The 20,200-nt window shown below is 32.2% G+C and overlaps 1 protein-coding gene across 3 annotated transcripts in view; it reads left to right on the top strand.

Annotated features, from left to right (window-relative positions):
* The first annotated feature begins 3,852 nt into the window (after positions 1–3,852).
* Positions 3,853–20,200, top strand: part of LOC126752315 (uncharacterized) — a 40,358-nt gene continuing 24,010 nt past the window's right edge. Inside the window, exons 1-2 of one of the 3 annotated variants that reach the window (XM_050463030.1) lie at positions 3,853–3,928; positions 5,427–5,510. The gene's annotated coding sequence lies outside the window, so the exon portion shown is untranslated. Of the gene's footprint in view, positions 4,033–5,426; positions 5,511–20,200 lie in introns of all 3 variants that reach the window. The other 2 variants (XM_050463027.1, XM_050463031.1) reach the window with 2 other exon arrangements.

The raw sequence follows: 20,200 nt of genomic DNA, 5'->3' as shown, positions 1-20,200 counted from the left end.
AACCTATTGAAATAAATATTATTTTGACAGTTACAATATATAGAGGTAATATAACTATATTTCTGGAGACGAAGCAAAATAAGGTTTAGTCTGGTTATATCATTTCTATACCGAGACGACCTTTAAACTAACTTACTTGACTTGCTCTTGGTCAAAAAAAAACAGAGAGGCAGAGTTTGTTCGGACGGTTTTAGGAATGATATTCAGCACCAAATAGATTCCAAACCCCTTTGAAACGGGGGATGCGGTTGCAAACCTCTAGAACTTTATTTGAGCGAACTTAGGTTTCTTCTGTACGATGGTTTATAACCCATTCAACCTGTAAACATTCTTATTTGATTTTATCTTAGTCGAAAAAAAGAAGACACAGCTTGCTTGAACGCTTTTAAGAATAATGATCCATACCAGATAGTTTTCAAATCTTTTTGAAACATCGGAGATGCTTGCAAAACTCTAGAACTTTATATGAGCTATCTTAGGTTTCTGGCTTAAGACGGTGTATATCTGTTAAGTCTAATAAAAAATTATATGAAATATAGTCCAAGCCTTTTAGGATTGTTTGAACGTTAGGTGATCAAAGGACAGGCTTTGATCTGTTTCTTGATATTATAATTCCAAAAATTGCAGATCTAAAAGTGAAAATTTTTTTTGTTAATTCTAAACGGCATCTAGGAACCATTATCCTAATAAATGACCCATAAGTGTAAAAATTCTGTTTACAAGCTGCTAACTGTAATGTTATTTTTATTAGGCTATATATTCATTTCTCTGGTCAAAGTTGAATAAAAATGGGCCTTTAACCTAAAATTTTGTTTAACTCCAGTCTTGAGTGAAATTCTTCTAAATAGTGAGCATTGCATGGTTAAATTTTATGGAATAAGACTTAGGACTCATCCTATGATATAACTACGTCTCGGGTCAATAGTGATTAAGAAAATGAAATTGACTCTATTTTTCAATTAATTCTAGTATATATGGGTCAACATTATTTTATTTAGTGAGCATTGGGATGCATAATTTATTGGCGGAAGCCTAAGGACTCATTCTGTGATATACCTAAGTATGTCGAAATTTATGACGTCACGGTGTAAACCCCTTCAATTGCTTAGGACCTCTTAGAGTTTTAAACTTCTCTTGCAGGAATACAGCCTTGTCTACCTTTTTTTGATTTAAGTAAGTAAGGTCACGAGTTCTTTAGACGAAATTCTCGCTCATGTTTTTACGTTTTGGCAGATGTAAATCTAAAGCTGATGAGCTAAATTTAATTTTTGTCGGCTCTTTTAACCCTTATAATAAAAGGCAAAAAATTAGAGTAGTCGAGCAACCTCCACGCCTACTTGACACATAACGGTTTTCCTTTTTACACAGTGATGCATGCTAAAAGTTAGTATTTTCTGAGTAATTGGTTATTAAATAATGAATAATGTTATTACATATGATATGAATGGTCAAATTCCATAAATTTATAGTAGTCATTTTATAGTCAGTCATTATTTATAGTCAGGTTTTATGTACAAAAGTGAGTTAATGGACTCAAATTTAATATTGACGATTTTTTTAACCCATATATTATTGAGACAAGAAATGAGTGCAATTGGAAGATAGTCGTGTCCAGCTGGTATATACATATCTAAGGTTTTTCTTTTTTATGCAGTTTTAACTGATATTGAGTGAAGTTATGAGTGAGTTGAGGTCCTCAGAGAGAGAGCAGAGAAACGAAACACTTCTTATAGATCGACTTTTGGTCGATATTTGAACACATTTTGGATAATGTTTTCGTTAAATGTTTTGGTTAATATTTTAGTTAATGGGCATGAAGCATGTCAATGCTAGGCACGTTCCAAAAGACCTGAATCTTTCGATTCAGTAGAAGTCGCAAAGAGATGCTCGACATAGCTGAGAACCTTACATTCATCGAACGCATTATTACTGATGGCATGACCTGTGTTTATGAATATGGAGTCGAAACTATTCAACAAACCAGCAAAAATTTAGCGAAATCGTAAAAACCAAAGCTCGCTGAAGGCACTCAAGGCCAACCCGTTGCGTACAACAAGTGCATGGAAAATTTTATTAACCGTTGGCATGCTATTATAACACCAAAAGGATCATATTTCAAAGGTGATAGTAATTTTTTTTTTTTTTGTTTCTGTCAGTCCGGTTCAAATTTGATCAAGTACTATATTACTTCTAGATTCAAATATAAATAAATCAATCCGAAACGTTGTCATATGTTTTTTTTTTTTTATTTTTTTTGTTAATTTTGCAAGTTCGGGTCAAATTTGATCAGATTTAAATCAATCTAAAACCTTAAACTGTTAGCTCTTTACCCGGACTTTTGAACTGGGTTTATAACGTTTTCATTTCTTTCCGGGATTTTATTAACCTGTTGAGGACGGGCATAAACATACATATGTCTCTACGCTTAGTCATTAAATCTTTCATGTTAATTGTGCGATGAAAGTTCCTAGTTATACTAGGAAAAATTGTTGCAAACCGTTAATGTAAGCACTTGAACTTTGTGATATTATTTTATGGACTCATCAATATTTCGAATGAAAGATTTTTTCTTTTCACAGCGCTCAGCTATTTTTAATTAAAAAGTACAACATTAAAGTTTTTAAAATTTCCTCCACTTTGTTGTTGCAAAAGTTGTGGTATTTAGACCGCACAGTAAATACTAATGAGTATGCGTCTGATACACAGTCAGAATATTACAATCATGTTGTTTGGAGTTTATCTGAAGGAGCGCTGATAAACTTCAATTGGTATGCGCGCTATGAATAACACTGAGACATAGGCGCCGCATACTCGCGTCGAAGGCAAGCCAAGCGCCAACGTGCAAATGGAGCGGCAAAGTAACCAAAAAATACTTCCGTAAAAGAAATATTAATTTTTCGTTTCACACTCATTTTAATTTCACACTTTGCTATGTTTGCGCTGATATTACGCGCTTGATTGGCATGATTGAAAATTCGTCTCCCAGCTGATAACGGCTGGGAAAAATGCCAAGCAACGTTTACGCTGGGTAAAAACAAACTACATATTTGCAAGAGCGCTGATTAATTTGCATTTTTTTTGCATACGCGAGTGTTAGTATCTGTCGCCGCCGGCACCAACACAAAACGCTTATCAAAAAACTTGTTCGACAACGCGATACAGCGGGGAAAACAGTTCCTGTGTTTACCCGTCAAAGAGCGCGCGATAACGCGACGCGGCAATAGCACGAAGCAAAGCTTGAGCGTGCGGGAGCGCCAGCACTGGCATGACACCTACAATAATGAATAATTAAAATGCTGCCGCTTGGTAAGCAGCAGCCGGTAGCGCTGCTCAATTAAGTTTAGTTTATAGTGACGCGCGATGGCTGTTGCCCTTCGCGCGTTGACGCGCGCACACTGACAGGTTTAACAGCGCATAACTCAGCGCGGCGCGCAAACTGAGACAGCGCGGAGCGACGCGCTCTCTTGCAGACAAACGCGTTGCCACTAAGCGATCTGGCGCTCACAGGCGCAAACGCGTAAAGTTACAATTCGCCGTTGTAAGCGACAGCGCTACACTTGCGCGCGCGTCATTGCCAGCAGCGACGCATACTGCGCGCGCGCCGGTATCTTTGCCGTGTGCCGATCGCGATTACAGTTTGACACAGTAAAAATGGCAAATAAAAATAAAAACAATACAAAAGCAATCACAACAACATAAAGGCAATCGGCAGATAAGTAGCTGAAAACGCCTAAGAGACGAAAAGCAGCAAAACAAGTATGAACAACAAAAAAATTGGCAGCAAGCAAGCGACGGACGTTTTGCCTCAAATACAACGAACCTGCTTTAAGCGAAACTTAGTTGCCTGTTAAACGGCCACAAGCGCGGTTCGCGGGTCAATACAAAAAAAATAAAAATAAAAAATTTACTGAAAATTAAAATTCAAAAAGTAAGCGAAACAGGAAAGACAATAACTGTCACATTAAAAGTGTAATGAAAAGGATTTTTTGTGAACTTATTCAGAAAACGATTTTGAAAAAGAAAATTTTAAAGGTAAAAATTACACAAAATAAAAAGTTTTAAAAAAATAAATTTTCGAGTTAATAATTACAAACAATAAACAATTTTCAAAAATTAAATTTTAAAATTAATAATTTTAAAAAAATTTAAACTACGAAAGTTAAAATTGTAGTTTTGCAAAATAAGAAAACATGGTTTCGAAAAAATATTTTGAAAGTGAAAAAAATTAATAGACCTGTTAACAAAGAAACAAAACCCTAAATAAGTGTTTGTGTATAAAAAGTACCAAAATATTTATAAAGTATTGACTACAGTTTAAAAATCTTAATTTTGAAAATTATTAAGCTTTCAAAACTTTTAAAGCTTAAACAAAATTTCAAAAAATAAGTTTAAAAGTGAAAAAGCGTGTAATAAGTTTCAATAATTGATAATATTGAAACCAAAAAATTTAGATTATAAAAATTTTTTTTTTTTTTTTTTGAAAAACCAAACAGTTTAAAATAAATTAATTGTGAAACAAGGTATTAAGCAGTGACTGAAAAAATTAAACATTGTTTGAGCGCAAAAAAAATAACAATAAAACAAAAATTAAAACGTAGAATTTTTTTTCAAACATTTTTTTAATTCAAAAATTTTTAACAAACAATTTTTCGAAAAACATTTAAATTTAAAAAAAATTAAAATTCGCAAATTTTAAAATGAAAATTGAAAGTTCGCAAATTTTAAAATAAAAATTTTTCGAAAAAGTTTCGACATTTTTTCCAAATCATTTAAAAAGTTTTGAAAGTTCGAAAAGTTTTAAACTACTTCTTGAAAAAAGTCGGTATATTTAAAATCAAACAAAAAGCATAATTTTTCTATAAATGAAATTTTTTTTCAAAAAGTTTAAAAATTTTTTAAAACATTCTTGAAAATAATTTTGAGCCTGAAAATGTTTTGTTAAAAAAAGCTGAAAAAATTTTGTAATACAAAACAATATAGAAAATGATTTAATATTAAAAAAAAATTTGAAAATTTTTAAAACAACTACTTTTCGAAATATGTGAAAAGTTTTTAAAAACTTTAAAAAAATAATTTTTCCATAAAAGGAATTTTAAGAAAATTTCAAAATTTTTTAAAGCATTTTTGAAAATAATTTTGAAAACTTTTTCGAAACAATTTTGAACCTGAAAATATTATTTTTAGAAAAGCAGAAAAATATTACAAAACAATCATATAAAATTATAAAATGTTTTAAAAATTTGAAAATTTTAAAACAACTCCTTTCCGAAAAAAATTAAATAATTTTAAAATCTATAAAAAAGTATAATTTTTCTTAAAAGAGAATTAAAAAGAGTTTCAAAATTTTTTAAAATAATTTTGAAAACTTTTTCGAAAAATCAATGATTTTTTAATAAATCTGTAAACATTTTTCTAAAAAAACACAGCATAACATAACAAAACAATATAGTGTCTTCACGCGCCAGCAGCATTTGACGCGGCCTTCAAAAAACACCTCACCAAACTAAAGAGTAAGCAAAATCTAATTACTTTATAATCAAAATTAGCTAAAGATAAGCTGCGTATGTTAGAGATAAGACGGATATTATAGACATACAAATTTTAGTGATAAGATTTCGATAAGTTTTACAGCGCGAAACGGTAGTCATGTACAGTCTTGATGGGGACAGTGCAACTGCACGCTCACTTGAATTTCTTGAACTTCTACATATGTATTTGAATAACAGTTTGTGTAGGCAACCATCTTCGACCGTTTGGTTACTTAGCCGACAAGGTGTACGCATCAGCTGAATGCCATTTGTATGAATGGCAAATTTCGTGCTGTACTCTAGGCAATAAAACGATTTAGGCGAAAAAACGCAAAACACAAAAACAAATGTGTAGTTCATAATCGTATATTGCTTAACGAACTCGTAATTTATATGAGCATCACATGATTGGCGAAAAATCTTTGCACTCATTTAGTCACGGAAATATTTAATTTTACGATAAAGTTGTAAAAAATGTATTTATTATTGTTTTTGTGATTTTTATGTCTGAAAAAGCAAATAAAAAATCGTTATAGAATTGTGAAATTTTTGCAATCTTTCGGGGCAAATTTCGAAATGACCCAAAGCAAAGAAATATCGTAAATTAAAACGTGCCAAATGTGCTATGAGCTATTTAGTGTTAACGAAATCGAGATATTCCATCTCTAACCCTTAAAAATTCAGCCACCCGCCACTCTCTCCGATAACTTGCATTTGGTTACAGATTTCCATCTGTTCTGAGCTATTCCTTCAAATTGCATATTTAACTTCCTTATGTTCATTCCTAGTGGTAACAGTGTTGTATCCGCCTCAATTTTGTCTAGAAAGGCTTCTGACTTGAACAACTTGTCTGCTTTTTCGTTATCGAAAATGCATTTTTCAACGGGAACTCAAATTATGCACAAGTGGAGTTGAACAGTCAGTGAACTTAAAGCTTTCATACCTTTGTTGATCATATTGTATTTACCTTTAGCGACGGCAAGGCTAGCAATGCCGGCTGGCTATCTGTATATGAGTTAAATTTGGTAGACGGATGAAGAAAGTGACATCAGGATCAGCAGAGTATACCTCAACCTCTACTCCGCTATCCTTTTTTGATCCCTCGGTTTGGATTAACATAGTATTCAAGAATTGGTCTAATGATGCCTAGGTTAGGTTTTAAAACCCAGTTTCAGTTCGATCCCTGATATTTTGTCGCTTTGGACAAAGCAATTCTAGTACCACCTAATGATGGAAGATGAATTGAGCTATTTTGGTTTTATTAGTGAATAAATAATTAATTCCGTCTTACTAGTATTAACTTATCGCCCATTTTTTACGGTCCATTTTTTTAGGTTTAAACTTCGTACAGCTCTTTCTTTGACCTAATCGATTGCGGATGGAAACAGACCTAATACCATGAATATCGTCTGCACATGCTACTGCTTTAACTCCTCTTCCATTGAGTTGAAGCATTATTCGTTGCCTACCTACCTACCTACTTATGCCAAACTTCGTGAAGCTTTATCTTGCAACTGTGTAGAATTGGTAACAGACCTGATTCTTTTCCACCACAGCTGCCTAATGTCGCTTAAATCGGAGTAACCGGCTGAAGGCTGGGCATTCGTATAGATAATGTTTCTGCGTTTTACAATACTCCGCGCATTCCATGCATTCCGCCGAATAAATTTTTCCTATTTTATGAAGTTAGAATCTTAAGGGTAGTTGCCTTCTGATGACCCCTACAATGCTGCTAAGCTCCCTATGAGCTTTTTGATCTGTCCAACATCAACACTACCCCAAAGTAACTTTGTGGTATGCCCTGTGTTGCTAATGTTCCAATACCTAAGGTATTTCTCTAGGGTCCACTGCTTCGAACAACTCTTGAAGGCTGAATGGCCTAGACATATGAATAACAACTTGATTCCGACTGCTTATTTTGTATGGCAGCTATATTCCGATATCGATTCCGACAAATGAACAGCTTTGTCAGATCGATATCTCCAATACTGAGGAACTAGTTCATGGATATACAGACGGATGAATGGACTGACAGACAGGCAAACATGACAAAATCGACTCATCTCATTTATATATATTTTTTTAGTCCCTCCGAGGTTTCCTACTGAGTACTACTCACTTTCTAGACATAAAAAATAAAAATAATTATTCAAGAGAAAATTAAAATAGCAATAATCTTAAAATATATTGTTCGCAATATATAAAAGTCTTATTTATATTTAATGCATATTCAGAAATCTGTGCTTATTTGCATTCTTTTATTACTTAAAAAGTTTCCAGTTGAAATAAAAAGCACTGTCAGCCATCCATATAAAAAAGATACAAGAAAGATTGAAAAATATGAGTATATAAATTATTAAAAACCAGTTTTTTTTAACAAAAAAGAAATAAATATTAATTGAAAATATTTTTCTTTACTTTTTTTTAAATTGTTTTTAAGTTGTAGAAACTTTTTTATTTAAAAATATTTATATTAAATGAGAAAAGACAATAACTTGCTGAATTTAATTTTTTGGTGTACTTTGCTTGTAATATTTCTTCCGATTTCACCGCTTGCAGATCACTAAAAAACACTTCTCTAGGGAACCTTTGTCCACCCTGGTATCACTTTCGCATTTCTTCAGGGTGACATTCCATATTTCTCGTCTTAAGACGTATGTTGATATCATTATCTGCATAGAGGTCCCGCTTTTTTAATAGTATTTGGTTTTCCATGTAATTTTTCACGGTCTCCCAGTTTACCGCGTTTTGAAGTGTTCAGGAGACCGTCGAAAGTGAGGAGCTCTGTCAGCGTATGCACTTGAAAAACGTGTGATTAGCGTTTTGTTGTTAATGTAAATGCATAATTATGAAGAGTTGACAGAAGAAACCCGGGTCAGTTCCGGCTATGGTACGTTGACCCAACTGTCGTCGGAATGGTAAGAAAGACATCGTTATATATACAAGCCGACTTTTCGGCTTTTCCCATTTTATATACATAGAAATTGTCTAATTATCCGTGACCGAATAATATCTGCTTAGCATAAGTAATAATCCATTTCCTGCTGGACCATATTTCTATTTTTGATTAGCTTGGTCGTCCATCGACCTTGGTGTCTCTGTTCTTAGCAAATTTGCCCTCTTTTGTGGCGATGTCATTTATTCCTTGTTTTTTCAAAGTCCACGTTTTCCTTCTTTCAAATATTAGTAAGCTAATTGTTTGATGGTTTCCATATTACGGATACAGCCTCTACTGAAACTCTACGATAGGGCGATACTGTCCTCAGTGCAGCTGTGCAAAACAAAATCCTTTTCTAGAGGCTTCAGTCGATTATAATTTTTCAATTAGTCTGCCCATAACATTAGAAACTTCTGTTTTTCTTGATCCGGTCCTTCGATGTTGGTCAACAGCCTGCTAAGTGTGAAAGTTAGACGCCTTTTCCATAGTGAGTTGGATTTGTGCTCAGTGGATATGCTTAGGTTCTAATCTTACACCCAAATAATTGACAATCTTTGGTGTTCTTAGAGTCTTTGTTGTTGTCCTCATGTCTATTATTATAAGAATATGCTCCTTTGTTGACAATACCAGCTAGGTTTTTTCTGTGGCAGTGCAGTGACTTCACAAGTCAAGCCATATTTGCGCTCTAATCATCACCTGGCTTAACTTTCTGTGTACATCTTCGGTATCTCGGGCAGTGATTATCGCGGCGATATCGTCTGCATAGCTCACTAGGTATGTATCGTCGGGCGTGTTGGAGGATTAATCCACCAAACTGGCCTTTTCAGGGGGCTGCGCCGAGAATTGATACCTCTAAAGCTCCTGACGGGACTTTGTCAGAGATTTTATGCAGCAAGATTCTGTCTTTCAAGTGGCAGCTCCTCACCATTAGAATGTAGGTATCGAGATCAAGACTTTTTATGGGAAATTTGTTTATTTGGCGAGATATCTTCACGAAGATTGGCATAGATATCGTCTGCATAGCTCACTAGGTACGCATCGTCGGGCAAGTTCGAGGTTTAATATACCAAACTGACCTTCCAGGGGTCTGGGCTGAGAATTGCCCCTGCCCCCTTGATCTCTCCTGACGTTATCTTCAAGTGTCATGGTTCTTCAGAAGTTTTATGCAGCAGATTCTGTCTTTCAAGTAGTAGCTCCTCAGTATTAGGCTGAAATTTATAGATATCAGAATCGAGTTCTTGTATAAAAAAACGTGTATATCTGACATGGCATCTTCACAAAATTTAACAAAAATTATTATAAGAAGCGTCGGTACAATTTCTGAAATAGCTGCCAAGCAAATTGATCGGTCAAACTCAAGTCCTTGTATTAAAAGCTTTTTTATTTCAAAAGTTATCGTCACGAAATTTGGTATAGATTATTATCTCAGATATGACTACTATTTCTGAAAATATTGTTTAGATCGGAACACTATAGCATATGGCTGCCCTACAAACTGATCGGTCAAACTCAAGTCCTTATATAGAAAGCTTTTTTATTTCAAAAGTTATCATCACGAAATTCGGTATAAATTATTTTTTCAGAAATTTATACTATCTTCAAAAATATTGTTCCTATCGCGACACTATAGCATATAGCTGCCCTACAAATTGATCGGTCAAACTCATGTCCTTATATAGAAAGCTTTTTTATTTCAAAAGCTATCGTCACGAAATTTGACATAAATTATTATCTCTGATATGACTACTATTTTCGAAAATATTGTTCAGATCGGAACACTATAGCATATAGCTGCCATAGAAACTGATCGGTCAAACTCAAGTCCTTATATAGAAAGCTTTTTTATTTCAAAAGTTATCGTCACGAAATTTGGTACAGATTATTTGTTGAGATATTGCTGCTATCACCAAAAATATTGCTCAGATCGAAATACTATAGCATATAGCCATATATATTGACCGTTTAAATACAAGATAAATATCGTTTTTTACTCTTTTAGGCATTAAAATATGCAGCTGTAAAGGGTACTATGGCAATATATAATTTATTTTATTATTGAGAGATTTTCGAAGGTTTTATTTAATTAATTTTAATTAATTTTAGTTCAGAAATTTTCATAAGAACGCACCCATTTAAAATTAAGCATCATAGCAATGATAATTTGAAACAATACCTGACAAGAGCTCATTCTGCGATTTTTTACCTAATAAAAAAATCAATTTTGGGGTTATTTCTCGAAAATTACACTAAAGAAAAAAGATTAATAAAATTGATTGATTGACAGTAATTACCAGCCAATTTCGCATTAGAAGGAAATTACAAGCTTATCTGCTGATCGCGTACATATTTCCAAAACATAGCCTTAGAATTTTCAAACTTTGACTTTACGGAAGTAATTTTCAAAATAAGCACACACGCACACATACACACCATACATACGCTAAACAAAACTGCGAAAAACAACCAAAACCCAAAATCACGGATGTGTTTTAAGCCACTACATATTGTATGTATGTATGTATAGTATGTTGCCCGCTTCCTATTTCATTTTCAATTTTTGATATCTCCACTCAAAGATCAACAACAGCAAGTAATGGTCGACAATTAACAAGCTAGAAATCATAGTTTAAGCCGCCGCAAGACAAACAATCAAAATAAACAATTTCTGTTATTACTGTTGTTGTTGTTATGTGTTCAGTAATAAATTCGACAACAAAAGTAATCAAAAAGAGATGAAAAGCTGCAAGTTTTTTTTGGGGTTTTTTGAGTGCCGGCAAATTCCGAGCAAGTTGCATAACTTGACGACAACAGCAACTAAAGGCATGTTTGTATATACATATGTTTATATATCATACGTACATATATAAGTAATTAAAAGTATGTGCCCAAAAGTCACAAATACCGACTACATAACTCAAAAGTAAACAAACCAAATCATCACAAAACAATCGAAAATGATTTGTGGACTATTTTATAATTTCGACTTTGTCACTGTTTTATTGGCGGCCTTTTATTTATATACTTTTATTTTCTGTTTTATTTTTTTTTATTTGTTGTGTTTGGTAATTTATAAGTGTGTGCATAATTTAATGCTATTACGGCTGGCTTACTTGCCGAGTTATTGCCAGCTGATTAATTAGTGGACTTAACACAGCTGACGGGCGATGCATACCTGTATCGATAGTAAAGCGTTGCACAGTGGGCTGAAGATGAGCAAATATGCACATAAAATAAAAGTTGGAATGAAAATTTACAAAAACAACAAAAGATAAATTAAGTTTAATATAATTATTATTATCAAAATAATAAATAAAATTCATACAACAAAAAAGCCAAAAAAATATTACAAAAATACCAGACCGGTGGCAACTTAAAAAAAAAATTGATAATCATTTTAAAACATTTTTAATCTATTTATAATATTAAATTATTTTGTATAATTAGTGGCAGAAAAATCTACAAAAAATTCTAAACAGATGGCAACATTTCTAAAAGATTTTTCAAAAAAACTTATTTTAAATCTTCCTTAACATTTTTTTAATACGAAATTTATTTTCACAAATGAATAGTAGAAAAATTTATACAAAATTTTCTAAACAGGTGGCAACATTTACAAAAATTTTCCAACGGAATTATTTAAAACTTATTTAGTATTTTAATTATATTCAATTTATTTTGTCAAATTAATGTTAGCAAAATTTAAACAAAAAGTTTCTAAACAGGTGGCAACATTTATAAACAAAATTTCCTAAAGAAATTATTTTAAACCACTTTATAATATTTAATTTAGTTTCTGAAATGAATATTAGAAAAATGTACTACGTACAAACAGTTTCTAAACAGGTGGCAATATATATAAAAATGTTCCAACGAAATTATTTTAAAACCTCTTGAGCCTCTTTTTAATATTGAATGTGTTTTGTCTAATTAATGGCTCGAAACATTACTTAAAAATCGAAAATTTTCCAGACATATGGCAACATTTCTAAAAGATTTTCCTACTGAAATTATTTTAAACCTTCTTTAACATCTTTATAATATTTTTTATTTTTTTCTCAAATGAATATTAGAAAAATGTATTTAAAAATTTCAATACAGGTGGCAACATTTCTAAAACAATTTTCTACAAAAATTTTTTCAAAACCTCTTTAATCTCTTAATAATATTTAATTTATTTTTTTGGCTAATTTGTGGAAGAAATTTAAATTAAAATGTAATCAAAAAGTTTCTAGAGATGTGGCAACATTTTTAAACAAAATTTTCTACAGGGATTATATAAAACCAATTTAGTCTCATTTTAATATTCTATTTAATGTATTTTGTCTGTTTAATGTTTGAAAAATTTAATTTCAATATTTTTAATTATAATTTTCTAAACAGATGGCAACATTAAAAAAAAAAATTGTCTGCAAAATTATTTTAAACCCTCTTTAGTGTCTTTCTATTTTTTACTTTATTTTATATAATTCATGGTAGAAAAAAAAAAACAAATTTCTAGACCGGTGGCAACATTTCTAAACAAACTTGCTGCAAAAATTATTTTAAAACCTCGTTTGTCTCTTTGAGATATTGATTTATTTATTTATTGTGTCCAAATAATGGCAGAAAAGTTTACAAAAAAAATCTAGACAGGTGGCAACATTTGAAAAAAAATGTACATCGAAAATTATTTTAAAATCACTTTAGTCCCTTTATAATGTATTATTTTATTTGTCTATTTAATGGTAGAAAAAAATCAATACAGGTGGCAACATTAAAAAACAAATCCTGCTTAAGTTTTCTTAAAACCGCTTTCATGTCTTTATACTATTTCATTTACTTTGTCATATCCAAATATTTTTTAAAAAACCCACATAAATTTTTTCCGAATTTCAATAATGCCACAACACTGTGCCGCTTGCTATGCGCCAACATTACCAATTAAAAATCGTCATTTGCATCTTGGCCAATTTAAAGAGCGTTGAGCTGGTCAGGCCAGCGCTAACGGACAGCTAGCGTACAAAATTTACAACAACAAGTTGCTAATAGTGTTGTAAAGTGGTTGCCATGCCCCAGTTACGGATCTTCGGTGGTTCTGTTACTTCCACTTACGTAAGTATGTACATACTTGCGGTTGCGTAAGTGAGTTTTGTCCATATGTGGCAAGTCGCACGAGCACAAGCTGTTCGAGCGCGTGACTGGCTAACTAACTTTGAGTTTACCTAAAAAAGGAAAACAAAATCCCATGAATTGCGTACGTCTAATTATTTCACAAGTTCTAAAATCAGAAATGCGGTTAAACGCACCTATTACTAAGCTAGTGCACAGATTCTGTGAATTATGCATTGGAGGTTTAAGTTCGTCGCACTATAATTAAGTGGTCAGTATTTAGTATGAATGTGAGTAATGGATTTAAATTTTAGTCACAGTTAAGTGTAGAAAAAATTGCATGCGATGGGAGTATTTCATGCTCTGAGGGTCTATGAAATAGTTCTAACGATCAATGTGCAATTTTAATTTGAATTAGACTGTCTTTAAGAAAGCAGTTGTAAGACAACAACGATATGAGAGAGTTTCCCTCTTTAAAGGCATTTCTCTCTCTCTTTGTTTTGTATATTTTTGATTCTTATGTAATGTTCGATTCGTCAATTCCCAGCTGATTGATAGGTATCTATAACACCTGATATCAGATCGAATATAATAGAATTACCTAAGAAACCAAAATGTTCAAGAAATCGTAGTTACTATAGACCTAAGAATGATTGAAATAGAAATTACGCCAATTTTGTTCCGTTACCCTTCTTGGATAACATTTGACAGTGAATTACATTGGTTCATGACGTCATGAGCCAAAGGAAGTAAAGACTTCATAAAAAATCGTGCCTATAGAACCTGACTGCCATAAAATTTTTTTCAAAGGAAGAGTCAAGAGAAAGATGGTTCTTATAGAAGTAATGATAATATGAAACTTTTTTGCAAAGCTGTAAACTTTCGATCTCACGAACCGACCAGGATTTATTTGCAACCAAGAAAACTTACGTCGGAAGTATTTCTCCTTACAATTTTGGGAATATTTTATGAAGATCGGTTGAGTAGTTCCGGAGACATCTTGACAACCGACTTCAAAAACACAGTTTCAAGAAAAACTCGTTTAAAGACGGCGCACTTAGCTTAGCTAGCCCCGAGCGCACAAGTTCTCAAGACTGTATCACCGAAACTATTACTCGGATCAACTTGAATTTAGCACAATATTCTGGAGGTGTTGTAAAATTTAATAAGACAATAAAAAAGTTCAATTCAATTCAATTCAATTCAACCCTTAATGAGAAATGGCATGCAATTACTTTGAAACTGGCAATAATATTAAAAAATCAATCATTAAACACCGGACGTTAACAAGACCTGATGCTTGTTTGAGTCGAGACCTAAAAACTTTAATTTTTATGAAACGTCAGAATAATCTCAAAGACTGTTCAAAAAATATATCATCACAGACAAGTATCAGCAGCATTCCGGGCACTCAAGTATCCACAAGTGTCAAATACTATAAGTATTTAGTACTTCAAATTTCCAATTCTCGGTAGTATTAGGACATTCTAAGTAATATGGACTGTTCAAAACTATCAATGATAGACAAGTATCATCAGTCAACTTCTAAGAATTTCTACATACGCAATATAGGCTTGGATACTACTATAGATTATTCAAAAAATATATCATGACAGACAAGCATCATCAGCCAACTTCTGAAGACTTCCGGGTACTGAAGTACTATACAATATACAACTATATAGTAGGTACTTAAAATTTTCAATTCTCGGTATACTACCGAGATATGCTAAGTATTATGGACTGTGCAAAACTTATATCTTGATAGACAAGTATCATCACACAACTTCTGAGAGTTTTCATATACGCAATATATACTTGGATATTACTATACTTGAATTTAGTATCTAATACTTGAAATTCTCAATTCTCGGTAGTATTAGGATATTCTCGGTAATATGAACAATACAACAAATGAAAATAAATAATATTACCTAAATAGCTTATCACGTTGTAATATTCACTAAGTAATCTTACACTCACGTTAGTTTCATAACTTTCGCTTGAACTTCGGCAATCTTTATGACAGTGCTTGTCATAAGTTCATATGCAAACTTGTCTAATAAAATCGCTTTATTTGCCTAGTCTTATAAATGCATAAATTAATAGGCATTCGTTTATTTAAAGATATGCATTTTAGTATAATAAATTTTTTTTTCGAAAAACAAACTAATTTAACAAACTATACAATAACTAAAGTGCAGATTTGCCGGCCGCTGAATTGAGAATTTATATATATATATATATGTATATGGTATATACTTATGTATGTTTATATGTAAAATACGTATGCATTTATTTATGAGCAACTATTAGCAAAAACGTCATAGTTTCGAATTCTCAATGACTTTGAACTATGTTAGCTAGTGACCATCAGCATTGGGGAAGCACTCTGCGTGCGGTTCGACTTCCGATTATAAATGATTAAAGATTTTTATAGTGATGCTAATGGAACGGACGGTGGCTGGGAAACTACAGCAAAACGCTGAGATGAGATCAAGCGTGAAAATATTTTGAGCGAAAAAAGCAAACGTCACACTCATATACCTACTTTGGTCGGCGTGTGTAAGCGGCTCAGCAATATTGTCTCGTATTAGCCGTTGCTTATCACGTGCGCAATGCTATAAATATTTATAAACAAGCGCTAGACGCTGATAAAATACAACAAACTTACGTTGTTGTTAGTGCAATAAACGATTAGCGATTTTTTAGTAATATGAAGGCGTATTTCCAGGAAAGGTAGAAAAGAAAATTGTTAGGAATTTTTTTTATTAATAGAGAAATGGCCTTACTAATTTTACCAACTGCCAAATATGAGCCCACAGTAGCAAGGTCGTTGCGATAGGACGTTAGGAAGAGTCTTTCAAATATAAAAATGTCAGGTCTTACTTAAAAATAACATGACAGCTTGACACGACTCACGCGTGATCTGTCCTAAAAAGGCTATTGAAAAAAGTACCGCTAATTGAATTACCCATTATACATTATATTAAAAACAGTACCTTCCCTCTTTAATCGGTTTGTTATGAGCGCCAAAAATGTAATCTAACACCAGTATGAATTTGAGAAATGCTGTAAAGGCATTAGAGAGGAAAGTGGCAAAAAACCGTTCAAGGGTAGATGTCTATACTTATTAGCAAAGTTCAAAACCGTTAAGCACAGCAATTTCATACTAAAAATTTTCGTTAACGTTGGTTCCAATACACTTTACACAGAAAATACTCGTTTTTTGTGAAGTGTTTTGAAGAGGCCTTATATATTACATAAAAGAAATCTCTCATTTACGAAACTTAATGTACTTTAATAATCAGCGATTCACTTTGAAAATTTTTGGACTCCCTTGATACCGTAGCCGATCTCCAGTAGGTTCTAACTAGAAAGGGTCTATTGGCGAGGAAAAACTTTCTGCTTAGAAGTATCTCAAATCCAAAAACCAAACAGCTATTATAACTATAGATGGCTACAGGTAATAACCGACGGAATAGTAAAAAATTAGAATTGTGATAAAATGACGAATTGCGAAAAAAACCTTTCTTTGTGGAAAATGTTCTTAGTGGCGTAAAAATTTAAATGATTATCAAAAATTTTATTCCTTCCATCATTAATTTGAAAAATGTAGGTTTATGAGAACTGTTGTGTGGCTAAAATTTTTATCTGCGCAACTTCCGAAAGATCGTTAAGAATCCCTCGACCGATGATGGCGATTATTTTCTATAGAAAGCCTTGCAATTACATAGATGATAGTGTTTTGACCTTTTTTGACCTGACAGCTTCTACAATAGTCATTAAATGGTGTTCCTTGTTTGATGACATGTCTGCCAATTAGATAATGAGCACTTCTTGAGTCCTTTTGTCAACTAAAAATGCACTCAGATGTCTACTAATGGCCTGAAGTTACTTACTTCATTGACGAAGTCACACTAAATTAGTTTTAAATTCACTACAATTTTTCCATAATTTCTCATCAATTTCCGTAGCTACCGGTTATACTACCAGTTACCTACGAGCAATACTACCATTTTTATACCAACAACTCATTTATCAATATCAAAAATCATAATAAGTCACGATTTCACTACTCCAACACATCATGAAAATAAATCATCTACAACTTTCTTTAAACACTTCGAAATGAATTGTTTCAAATCAATTGTTTTGCATTTCGTGACAAGGTCATTCATATTTGCATATTTACCTTTCTCTTTCGACTTTTCGGTTGTTTGTTATTTACTTTTGTATGTGTGTGTTTTTGTAAATTTCGTTTGTTCGTGCTTGCTTTCAACTTGTTCGCTAAATTCGTTTATAGCTTATTTATTACTTAATTACGGATTTCACACTTTTGACAAGCGTAAAATTAGTAAAACAAACTACAACAATAACAACAACTTGTGTCAACAAGTTATTTTAGGTAGATACGTGCTTGTTTAAACCTGCATAGTTGCCACTTTAAATAAAGAAACCGATTAAGATCTTTTTATGACCGAAGCCATTTAAGCCGTAAAAAGGCAGTCAGTCAATTTACTCACTCATGAACTGAGTGATATAAGTTATTTCATAAGGCTCTTAATAACTTGCCGTAAGCAGTGTGGTTTGAGGTGCACTTTTTGCGGTTGAGTGTGTTCTTATCTAGTCACGCATATTTACAGTCTGATATCTTAAGAAAGTGTGCCTGATTGGCACCATAATAATGACGAAGCTTTATCATTGATGCGGTTTAAACTCTCTTAAGAAGTAAAAGTTTAAGGTATTATAGTTTAAAACCTCAACTTGTCGCTAATTGTTCGAGGAGGCTTTCGTTCGGATATATTTTGGCACAGAGTTGCCACTTTTTTATGCCCATTTTATAGATTGGAACTGCAATCAGTCGCAAATTGTTCGAGTAATCTTTCATTTTAAAAGGCTTTGGGGCAGAGTGGTCATGCATCTGTAGTTATATTGTAGTTTGTAATCCAAATCGGTAGAAAAATGTTTCATTTTCATATATATTCTAGGCTATATATATATAGCTATATTATAGTGTGGAACCCTAATCGAAAAATCTCACCTCTCTGTAGCTATATTATATGTAGTTTAGAACCCAAATCGGTCAAAAATGTTCGCGTAACCTTTCATTTTAATATATTTAGAGCAGAGTTTTCACCAATATGTAGTTATATTATAGTTTGAAACACATACCGATCGAAAACTATTCGAAGAGCTTCATCTAAATATATTTTCAAGCAAAGTTGTCACCTACAAAAATCTCAAAATTAAAAAAAAACTTATGGAAACACAAACCGATCGAAAACTATTCGAAGAGGTTTTATTAAAATATATTTTCGAGCAAAATGCCACCTATACAAATTTAAAAATTAAAAAAAAAACCTGTGGGAAGGAAAATCTTCAATTACGAGAAGAGTTCCAACTTCAAAGACTTTATCGCATTTTTAAAATTTTGAGATTTTTGTCAGTAATTTCTTTGACTATCCGTCTAGTAGCAATTTCCTTCCGGTAAGTATTCAATATTCAGCCGAAGCTGTTTTCTTCTTTGAGATATAACAGCGTAAGCGTGTTCTACACCAGTAAAGAAGAAGTATTCAGAAAGTCCTAGCAATGAAGAAGAGGAAATATTAAATATTTAACGTAGAGTTGTCATCTGTATAAAAGAATTACACATCGGGAAATAACACACAGAGTCCTTGATATGACATATTAAATATTTCGCGTAGAGTTGCCATTTCCATATAAAAATAACGCATCGTGAAATACCACATCAGGGTCCAGAGAGTATTTGAAGTTCTAAAAATATTTTTCGATTTTTTAATGTTTCATTATTAATAAAAAAAATTTTTTTATTGGAAATTAGTTTTTCTTCAAAAACATAAATCTAAAACTTAAAACTAGATACTAAATCAAAATGTTTTTTTTTTTAATTCTCAAGACCTTTCCAAAGAATTTCTCCCACTTTTTTGACTTTTTTCTCACTCAATTTATGAACTCTCGTTAGTACCATTTACTTCTGTTAAATATTCAGAAATTCTTAAAATAAAATATACTTTCGAATAGAGTTGCCAACTACTTAAAAACTTATAGCTTTCAAATATATTGTAAATTTTCATTATCAGTTGAACGACATTAAAAGAAAATTCTGCGGAAACTATTGGATAGTCTTTAACACAAATATATACTAAATAATAGAGTTGCCAACTGTTTGAAAGTAGTAAAACTGAGTGAAATATTACAAGAAATTAGCGAAGTTTAAGATATTTAGGAAGATATTGAGAGAATTATCTTCGACAGTACTACATTTGGAATTTATTGTGCATTGTGTTGCCACCTATCGAAAAAGTATAAATGTTTAAACTAATAAATTTAAGATATTTAAACAAATAATGAGAGAATTATCTGCGACAGTAGCTCATTTCGAATTTTTCGGACAAAGCGTTGCCACCTATCAAAATTTTTAATTATTACAAAACTGCTATCTGAAACGAAAATGAAAATTATTTATATTTTATCTAAAAGCATTTACTAAGACTGCAAAATACATCATAAATAAGGATTTTTAAGCAAGAATATTTGTACCCTGAACATGCTGCTTTAAGGGGGTATTCTGGGCTAGAAGCATGAATTTCAGGTAATTTTTAAAGTGTTGTAAAAAAAAGGC

Source organism: Bactrocera neohumeralis, chromosome 3, assembly GCF_024586455.1.
Source record: "Bactrocera neohumeralis isolate Rockhampton chromosome 3, APGP_CSIRO_Bneo_wtdbg2-racon-allhic-juicebox.fasta_v2, whole genome shotgun sequence".
NCBI lineage: Eukaryota > Metazoa > Arthropoda > Insecta > Diptera > Tephritidae > Bactrocera > Bactrocera neohumeralis.
The sequence above is the reverse complement of the archived record's forward strand: the minus strand, read 5'-3'. Positions and strand labels throughout refer to the sequence as shown.